The sequence below is a fragment of the Alligator sinensis genome, unplaced genomic scaffold (assembly GCF_000455745.1).
Source record: "Alligator sinensis unplaced genomic scaffold, ASM45574v1 scaffold1208_1, whole genome shotgun sequence".
Lineage (NCBI taxonomy): Eukaryota > Metazoa > Chordata > Crocodylia > Alligatoridae > Alligator > Alligator sinensis.
This window is the reverse complement of record NW_005842782.1, coordinates 412,464-422,361: the sequence shown is the minus strand read 5'-3', so window position 1 is coordinate 422,361 and position 9,898 is coordinate 412,464. Positions and strand designations below refer to the sequence as shown.

General features: G+C 49.3%; 1 long non-coding RNA gene across 1 annotated transcript in view; it reads right to left on the bottom strand.

Moving 5' to 3' along the window:
* Positions 1–444, bottom strand: part of LOC102375169 — a 4,608-nt gene extending 4,164 nt beyond the window's left edge. The window contains exon 1 of the long non-coding RNA XR_325083.1: positions 276–444. This is a non-coding gene — a long non-coding RNA (uncharacterized LOC102375169). The remainder of the gene's footprint in view (positions 1–275) is intronic.
* Positions 445–9,898: the final 9,454 nt, after the last annotated feature.

Sequence of the window (9,898 nt, the reverse complement as noted above, 5' to 3'; positions counted from 1 at the left end):
CCCCCCGCTGCCGGCTGGGGGCAGACCCCTGCTCAGGCTCCTCCAGCAGCAGGGCCCGGCCACGTCCCGGCGGCCCCAGGAAGGAGCGGGCTGCAAGTGTGCGGGTGCGGGGAGCGGGGAGGTTGCACCAGGCAGGGGCGGGTAAGAGGCCCCCGGTCCTTCCCCGGGCGTGCGGCGGAGGCCCCTGCTCTGCCCAAGGACCGGGCTCCGCCTGTGCGGCGGGTGGTGGCGGGCGGGGGGCAGCTATTGTTCGTACTACACCTGCCCCGCGGTACCTGCGCCTGCCCTGGAGGCAGAGGAGAGTCTCGCCGGCCCGGGAACCAGCTCGCTACGGCTCGGGAGCGTCTCAGCGCCGGCTGCAAAAGCCTCGGATGCGGCTTTGGTCGCGGACTGATGGGGCTTTGCGCTTGCGCTTTAGGCTTGCCTTGGACAAACCGCACCGCCAAAGTAAGTCGCGGAGGATTCCGACTCCACCCATTACCTAAATACTGGCGCTCCAGGCTCCGCCCATTGCCTAATACGGGCAATAGCAGTGGGCGAAGGCTAGCAGGGGGAGGTATTAGGCAGATAACCTCCAATAATGGCGATCCCAGACCACTCTGGGTAGCCTGTTTCAGTGCTTTCCTACCCTCCTCGTGAGAGTTTTTCCTAAAACCTCAACTTCCCTTGCTGCAGCTTGAGACCATTGTTCCTTTTCTGTCATCTGCCACCACGGAGAACAGTGGAGCTCCATCCCCTTCCTAGCCACCTTTCTGGTAGTTGCAGGCGGCTATTAAATCCCACCTAACTCTTCTCTTCTCCAGACGAAATAAGCCGTTTCCTCAGCACCTCCTCAGGAGTCGTGTGTTCCAGCCCTGCGACCATTTTTGTTGCCCTCCACTGGCCTCTCTCCTGCTCCTGCTCCTCCCCTGGGAGCTGGCAGCAGCCCCGGGCCCTGTCTGGGAGCTCTCCAGCCGCAGCCTCTGTCAGAGACAGTCAAAAAGCCGGAGGGCAGAGAAAACCTTGGCTGGGATGATATAGTTGGGAGTGGACCGGTTCTGAGCAGGGGGGCGGACTAGACGTGACCTCCTGAGATCCCTTCCAACCCTCATTTCCTAGGAATCGATGATAAAAAGGGTGAAACTTTTTCTCAAGGAAAAACTAGTCCAGGAAGATCACCTTCCCTGTGAGGGTAACTGAGCACTGGTGGAGAGGTGACAGAATCTCCATCCATGGAAATGCCTCAGAGCAGGTTAGACAAACACTTTGAATTTGTCTGAGAAGGTTTAGGCAGGGATGATCCTGTCTTGAACAGGTCCTGGACTAGATGTGGCCTCCTGAGGTCTCTTCCAGTCTGGCTTTTCTGTGATTTTTTTCCCTGTGCTCCTGTCCAGGGGAGGGGAGAGGGTGTTGGCTGGAAGGGAGAAGGCTGTTCCCTCTTGTGCTGCAGGTGTCTTCATTACAGCCCCTCGGTGCCCAGCCCAGGGGGCACTTTCTCCGGGGGCTGGAACCAGGTCCAGGCTCTGCCGACACCAACTCCAGGTAATGGGAAGCACTGGGACAGGCAGGACAGGGCCTCACTGCACAGGACCCCTCCACAGCCATCTCCGGGGAGCACATGCTACACAAGGAAAAGGGATCCCCACAGGGGAGGGGGCAGTGGAGGGGTGGCACTCTTAACTGTTACAGCTTTGGGAGCAATTAGCTTCCATGCCTCCTTCCCCTGCTGCCACTCATTCAACTCTATTGAAGTTTTTTCCCTTCACACTCCCCTTTAAAATCAAATTGCCTCTGCAAATGGGGCATGCTACGTGCAAGATCATGAAATAAATTACTAGCAACAACAACAGTAACGTGGCACAACCCGTCAGTGTCTACAGATGCGTGTTAGGAGAGAACTGTGGATGGAAGGAAACTTCCAGTAAAGTCGACGCAGCGCCCTCCCCCCACCTAAAAAAAAAAAGTAAACAACCCTCCTCGTTATCATTAAAAGAGGCTGCTGTAGTATCACCCAGGTCTTAGCGCAATGCTTACACGTACAGGAAATATCCGGGGACTCAGGAAGCCTCGCTGCTCTAGCGTGTTCCCTGCCCCGGCAACTTGCCCTGCACAGGGGTGCCAAGTATGTGTGGGCCTGCGGGCCCCGGCCCCCCTCGGGAAGAGGGCTGTCACCTGAAATGCATACAACTTTCCCCACAACCATCATTTGAGGCCTCCCCACGCAAAAATAAAAGTCAGTGCCTATGGCTCTGCATCCTCTTGGCACTCAGCAGAGAGCGTGTTGGGGTCTCTTCTGGCTAAGGCATGGTTAATTATATTCAGACAACACTTAGGCAGCTCCTCCCTAGTCATGGCTTTTAAGGTGGCGAGGGACTGAATAAGCAGATACAGAATACATCCCAATCCCCCGCAGGGATACACTCCTTTTACAGTGTGAAGGAGCGAGGAGGCGGCGGCGAAGACCCCCGGGGAATGCCGCTTCCGGAGCCAGTACCAGATTAGCAGAGAAGGTCCGAGACCGGAGCGAGGAGAAAAGACAGGAGCTTCAGCAAGGAAAAGAGCGGAGACTAAAAGAGCAAAAGAGGAAGAAAGAGGATCCCCAGGGCATAAAAAGCTTACCTGAAGACGTCTCACAGGGCCGGGGAGAACTGAGCTCGGAGGCCGTGGCACACTGCCGCCCTCTGAAGTAACCAAAGACAAGAAGAGAGTGAATTTTGACCCATCCTCTCGGACTTGGAGACGGCCTCTCATTGCCCGGCAAGGGGACTGGAGGCATCAGTCGCCTCAGGACAAAAGGTAAACTCATATCAACTAAATAACGAGAGAGTGTATAGCGAGGTTTGAGGATAAGAGCCCGCAAGGGGAATAGAAAACCAGATGGACAAGATAGAAAGAGACTTTGTTGATTAATACTAGTTCTGTTCAGCCAAGTTGTCAGCTATTGCATAAAAACATCATATAAGCAGAGTTACAAACCTGATATTATAGATGAGGTTAAAGAAAGAAAAGAAAAAGGATACAAAAAGACGGCTTCTGCCTGAAAGTAAAGGGAAGTTGTATAGTGACAAAAGAACATAAAAGCTCGCAACAGGAATGGAAACACTGATGGACAAGAAAGAAAGAGACGTTGTTTGTTAATACTAAGTTCCGTTCAGTCAAGTTAATAGCTATAGCAAAAGGGTATTAGAGAAGTAGAATTAGCAAGCTGATATCGTATTAAAAGAGAGAGAGACAGCTTCTGCCTGAAAGTAAAAGAAGGTTGTAGAGTGATAAAAGTTAATAGTAAAGACAAGTTTTGATCTGAATCAGACTGCGATTGTCTATACCTTCGAGTGCGTGCGAATACCCACAGTGCCCGTGAACCCCTAATAGAGACACAGTAAGAGCGACCGACAGAAAACACAATGATATATGACAACCCTGCCGACTAGTGACATCACAAATTTGAATATATAGCAATAACATCCAAGACATGGCAGGAGGGAAAATGGGGGTACCGACGGCTCGTTGGGTGACTATATAGGGGTGCGAAGAGGCATCCTAAAGGACACCACCACAGTAGGCAAATGTATGAGAAGGCTGTGAATGGTTTGGAGAGGGGGGCTCTGCTCATGATGTATCTGGAGACTGGAAGGATGGTCTGGGAATTGATATGTTTAGGATTTCTGTTCCAAGCGCATATGGCTATAGTTACCTTTACCATCTTTATTTTGCTGTGGCTCCTTCCAAAGAAGTCAGAGATGCCAGCTGAAAAAAAATCAGTTCTGTTGTACCTCCCCTTGAACGTGGGGAAACAGGATCTTCAGGGATGACTCATACTGAAAAGGTTATGGCGTACCCGTAATGGAGCGAGTGGTATAACCTATTTTAAGATAGACACGCAGATCTTTGAAGCAAGCTTTTGTTTGTCTAAGAGAAAAGAAATAAACAGAGTATACTCACCAAATCCAATACAGCATGCTCAAGCCTTGTTACTGCTTATGCGAAATTTCTAAAGACACCCTTAAAGATGATGCCTGGAGCAGATCAGCTAAGCTGTCGGTCGTGCACTACCCGCAAAGCTTCTAGATTATCTGTTCCCCCAGCAGTAGCTTCTATGAGAACCCGAAGATCTGCAGACCTTGCTCAAATTTCCGCCCAAATGTATTCGCATCTCAGCGGAATTTAGGACCAAATTTGAATTAATCTTTACTGTGATTGGCTAAGCGCTAAATTTTTTTGTGATTAGTGTGGCGTGCTACTTACTTTATTTTATACCGCATTGTGGTAAGATACCCTTTTTACCTTTGTATCCTAAGCTATACTGTATCCTGTTGAGGTTAGGCTTAATAGTAGCAATAAGCTCCCAATTGGCCACGTGGTGTCAAGATGCCTTGGTGCCTTGGTGTCTTTACCCAAATGTACAGATTGCGGCTTACTGACAAGAGGCCTTGGCGCCGCTGAGCTGCTCTTCGTGGTTTGCCAGTACAGGTGTTTTCAAGCTTTTGACAATGTTGTGAAACCACATTGTCAACCCTGCAGTCAGAACTCTTGGGTGTCTCTTTTGTCATTTTTGTGTCTTGTTTCTGTACTGTCAGCAAAACTGAAGATATGGGTATCACAGGTTAGAGCTGAATTCAGCCATCCCAGATAGAAAGACTTTCTCCTTGGCCTTTCAGAGCTGGTAGGCTTATGAACAGCATCCCTAGAGCAGTGGTAACAAAAGTGTATCCTATTTCCATAATAGGTTAATGACACTGGGGAGAAAAATGCCCGAGAAATGGCCGCCATGGGTGAATAGTATTAGTGGTGTAGCCATGATGGTCCAGGGATGTTCAAGAAGGAAGATGTGTGTGGTGAGGCAGTGCCTTTTAGTACCAATCTCTAGTCTCCTAAAATGTTCCATTTCCTGCAGTGTTGCTGTGGGTTACTAAAGAGGAAGTCAAGTTCACCCCAGAAGTGCCTACATTTCATTGCCGATGTGTAGGCAAGTAGGCATTATGTCAAATAGTTTGCGGTTAAAGCAGTTGCAGAAAGTGTACTGGGTGTTGAAAGTGATGCACACTTTAGTTTCACAAATACAGAGGCATATTGATCAGCAGTCTGGGTCCATGTTTCCTTAGAAAGCAAGCAAAATTGAATGTACACTCTTAAACATGGAAAAAAATGAAGCAAGGTGTTTTTACCATTCTATTCAAGGTCTATTTACAAAACAGATACTATTTTATTCAAAAATTTAAGAAAAGATACTATTCTAGTCACAGTCTATTTACAAAAATGAAGTAAAGTGTCTTCCATCCAGGAAGGGCACACACCAACTGCAGGTGCTTCCTCAGCCTGACGAAGGGTTTTTAAACCCGAAAGCTTGCTAAGATAATTTTGATTTGGCTTCATTGCTGGGAGACGAGAAGGTGCTGCTGGTCCTGGTGCTGCTGGGGAGGCCGGGGCCGCGGGCTCCATGTGCGCCCCGAGCCGGAGCAGGAGCCGGAGCAGGAGCAGGAGCAGGAGAAGAAGAAGAAGAAGAAGAAGGAGAAGGAGGCGGCTCCGGCACCTGGTAGCGCCGAGGGGGAGGGCAAGGGCAGCCCCGGAGCCGCCAAGAGCCCTGCAAGGTGTCGCTGCGCTGGAGATGCCCCCGCTCTGCCTCTCATCGGAAGACAACAGGCAGGTCTGTGTAGAAGCAGGGGATCGCTGCCTTTAGTCTGCCAAACCCGCAAGAGGCCGCACAGAACTGAGATGTTGGATCTGACTGGGGTCATCTGATCTCAGCACTATTTCCTGCTCAGGGCAGGGGGTCGGACTCGATGATCTGTTGAGGTCCCTTCCGACCCTAGCATCTATGAATCTATCATTTCCAGCCAAACTGAGGTAGCTCCCCGACTCCCGCAACCCGGCCGCAGCTTCCTGCCCTGCCGCCCCTGCCGTCACAGCCCGAGAGCCCGCTTCACTTGCTGAGAGATGAGGACCCGCCGCCGCCGCTGCTGCTGCTGCGGAGGGGGTGGAGGGGGGCAAAGATCTCCCAGATGCTCTATCAGCCAAACGGGAACTACTGATAGATTCCTCCTCCTGCTCCATCAAAAACCACAGGAGTCAATTTGTCTTGCGGTTATAGAAGGTAAAGCCACTTGTAGCCTCACCGTCCACTATTCGTGATCTCACTGCCCCGCTTGCTCAATTCACTTACAGGGTTTTCCCTCCACGTTTCCCTTTAAAATAGAAGTGCCTCTGCGCATGGGGTGGGCTACGTGCAATGCAGAATAATACAATAAAATAAAGTACAATACAGTAACAACAATGATATGGCACAGCCCAAGTCAGTGTCTACTGAGAGTGGTAAGAGAGCTCTGCGGAGGGAAGAAACTCCCCGAGACATCACTGCCCGCTCCAAGTCTCCTCTCCCTCCCACGGATGTCTCTGAAAAGGTTGCTTCAAAAGGACTGCCAGGTGGGAACCACGATCTCAAGAAGCCTTAAAAAAAGACTGTGGTTTGAGAAGTACAATCACACAAACCTACTTCCAGAACAGGAAATCTCATTTTTGACAACCACAAAGCGTTTGGCTGGGCTGATATAGGGGTTAATTTTGGCTCCGCAGCCTGCTACAAAGCAGCCCCCAGGAAACTGCAGACTGTAGTAAAATAAGGAGGACTTTCCCCGGGGGCTTCGCCCGAGGAGGTGGCCCTGGAGCAGGAGACTGTCACCGCTCCTTCCCCATCCCTCCCTGCCGCCCCTTACATGTATCCTGCAAACCAAGGCGGGTCGAGGAGCCAGTCCCACCGAAAATAAATACTACTATAAATACAAAGGCATTTTAATAGTAAATTTCATAACGGAATCCAGAAATGATCGAAGCAATGAAACATGCAGCCCAGGCATATCAAACACCTGACTAAACATTCATGAAGTGCCCGTTTACCTAAAGGCAATACAATCGTCTTGATAGCTGAAAGCAAATTAATCTTAACCTTTCTAAATCCCCAAGTCTTAAAATACCTGTGTTAGGGAAAGGCAGGCAAGGGTCTTTAAGTAGATGCGATATCTTTTATTAGCCCAAGTGAGTAATGCAAGATATCACATCTGCTCAAAGACCCTTGCCTGCCGGTGTCCTTAGACCGACACGGCTACAGCCAACACCCTCCGTTGGGAAAAGCACTTTTTCCCTCGGTTTCAACTTTACTTTGAGAAGAGCTCGTATCTTAGTCATCCGCCCAGCGCTGTTCAGTACTTCAAGGCTCAAGAGAGAGCATACATTTTTACTCTCTATGGTCACAGATGCGTCCCCTTATACAACGCCTCTTTCCTGTCCCTCTGGCTGCCGCAGCGCGGTGCCGTTGCACAGTACAGTGCCTCGCACCCACGTATTCCAGGTGCAACCAAGCCATCCGCACCGCTGGCAGGGAGACCAGTGCATGTATGTGCACGAAGTCTGAAGTCTGAAGTCTGGTTACAAAACAAGCATGAGCCAGGAGCTGGCAGGACAGTGTCCCTCCCCATGTCTGAACAACGCCACGTGCGTGTATCAGCAGTGCTCTGTCCGGGTGTGTCGAGACTGCCCTGGTTCTTCGTGACAGGGGGCTTGCAATTGCGTGTCTAGGGAGCTCCAGCCGCGCTGGGACCTGCCCGCCGCAACCCGCGCCGGCCGGGCCGGGCGGGGCGGGCGAGGGGACGGTGCGGGGACCGGTGCCTTCTGCTGGGCTCCGCGGCCCCGGGGCAGCCGCTCGCAGCCGGCAGTGCGAAGAGAAAGGCACCCAAGCAAAGCACGGGGCAAGTCCGCGATGGGAAAACCGTGTATCAGGTGCTGATTGAAAAACAAAAAAAAAGAAAAAAGATTTAATAGATCTCATAGACATCAGGGCTGGAAGGGACCTCGGAAGATCATCGAGTCCAGCCCCCCGCCCAAAGGGCAGGAAGTCAGCTGGGGTCATAGGATCCCAGAAAGATAAGCATCCAATTTACTCTTGAAGGCATTCAATGTAGGTGCTTGAACCACCTCCGGCGGCAGGCTGTTCCAGACCTTGGGGGCTTGGACAGTAAAGAAAGTCTTCCTTATGTCCAGCCTGAAACGGTCTTGAAGTAGTTTGTGACTACTTTCTTTTTTTTCTAAAAAAGAAAAAAGAAAAAAAGTCCTGTACTCAAATGGTTTCATTCATCACAACTGCAAGTATGGAAAACAGAACCCATCCAGCAAGTGAGGAGTGTTTTGTTTCCTTTCAGACACAAAAGATTAAAACAAAGTTAATAATCCTTCCTATAGCGGATATGTGGATCACGGCTGCATGGAAGACATGGGATACAAACGACCCTCAGTATAACAAAACGCAGCCCCGTTACGAGAAGATGGTCCCGTAGCGCAAGGGAGTGGAAGACAATTACAAAGTCAGGATGTAGGAACCGAACATGCATAGTCCATCCTAGCAGGCATAAGCGTAGGTGTGGCTTGGACCTACTCAGAAGGGAGACAAGGAGATACAGTATGTGTGACTTGGAAAAATCTGTATAACCACTGGAAATCGGACTTATGGTGAGCAAAAAAGATGCATATGCGTGGGTGTCAATAAATGGCAATGATTATTGCAGTCAGTCCCTTTCCCGTGGAGGGTGTCTTGTGGTCCAAGTCACAGCAACACAGTTTTATTTTTGGTTAGACATGCCCTTCCACGCTCTCTCTAGTACAAGTGAAAACGTACAGACCTTAATAATAAAGTTTACTCATACGGGTCATGGCTGATTGCACAAGAATTTTGGGAGCTAGTTTCCCACATACAAACTACTACACAATCTTTCACAACGACCATCAAATACCTACCACACCAGATCCTTCACTTCGCTGTGCAATAATCCCTGGTAATCCACTGCAAGTTAAAATTGATGCTAAAGCTACAGCAATTAAAAAAATGCAATACTGAAGGCACTACCATAGGTTATACCCTTACATTGTTTAAATATTAGCCACATTTATAAAAACCTGTAGCAATTATGTCCAACCTATGAATTAATTGTTTTTTTTTTAAAAATTGGACAAAACGGTGCTTGTAAATTTAAAAAAACAAACCCAAAACAGAGTAAGATGAGACCACTTTGTCACAGTGTTGGGAGGAGCAGAAACAGGTCTGGGACCCTAAACTCTGTGGATATCGAGGTTTTAGTTAACAAAGCTGCAGCAGTGGGAAACCAAACAAGCAAAATAGGGTAAATTCAGGCAAACCTAAACGGTTGTCTGCCAACACTTAATCATATAGTGTACGATGTAATATTGACGTGGTTTCTCAAGTTTAACCAAAATAGAAAAAGGAAGCAGTCAAACTATGAGCAGTGAAACAGGCTGGTCTCTAGTTTGCATGTAAGCAGAAGTCTCTTGAAGAGGTCATCAAGGAAATAGTGCTGTCCTTTGGATTTGGACATATACCACTAGTTTTAAATCCCTGGGCTAATAATTCTCTTTCTAAATTTGCAAGAGACAACAGAGCTTGGTGGAAAGTATTTGTAAAGGGTTGTGACCCAGATCAATGTGTCATCACCGGCTTATTGCTGAGCTTGCCTGGTCTTGACCTCGCGGGGTTAGTCTTGCTCAGTCCAGTAAGAGGCTGACAGTGTCACCCTGTTACATCTCTACTGGTGTACTAGTAAAGGAACGAATTATAAAACGTGAATATCAACCCAAGTGGGTGATAAAGAAAATCAATGCAGCCGACCCTTGTCATTCGCGGGGGACACGTTCTCACCTCCCCCGCGAAAGGCGAATCCGCGGGTCAGCACTGCATTCATGGGTGTACCTTATGGGGGAAATGGGCAACTACAAATCTATTAGCTATGGGAAGGGAAGGTGTGTTTTCATTCTCCCGTGAACAGAGGGGTGCCCATTGCAAGTGGGAATGTACTGCCTGAACGGAACAGTGACTGGTAGGATTCAAGTGGATGGACTTCCATACAGCGGTTCAAGAATC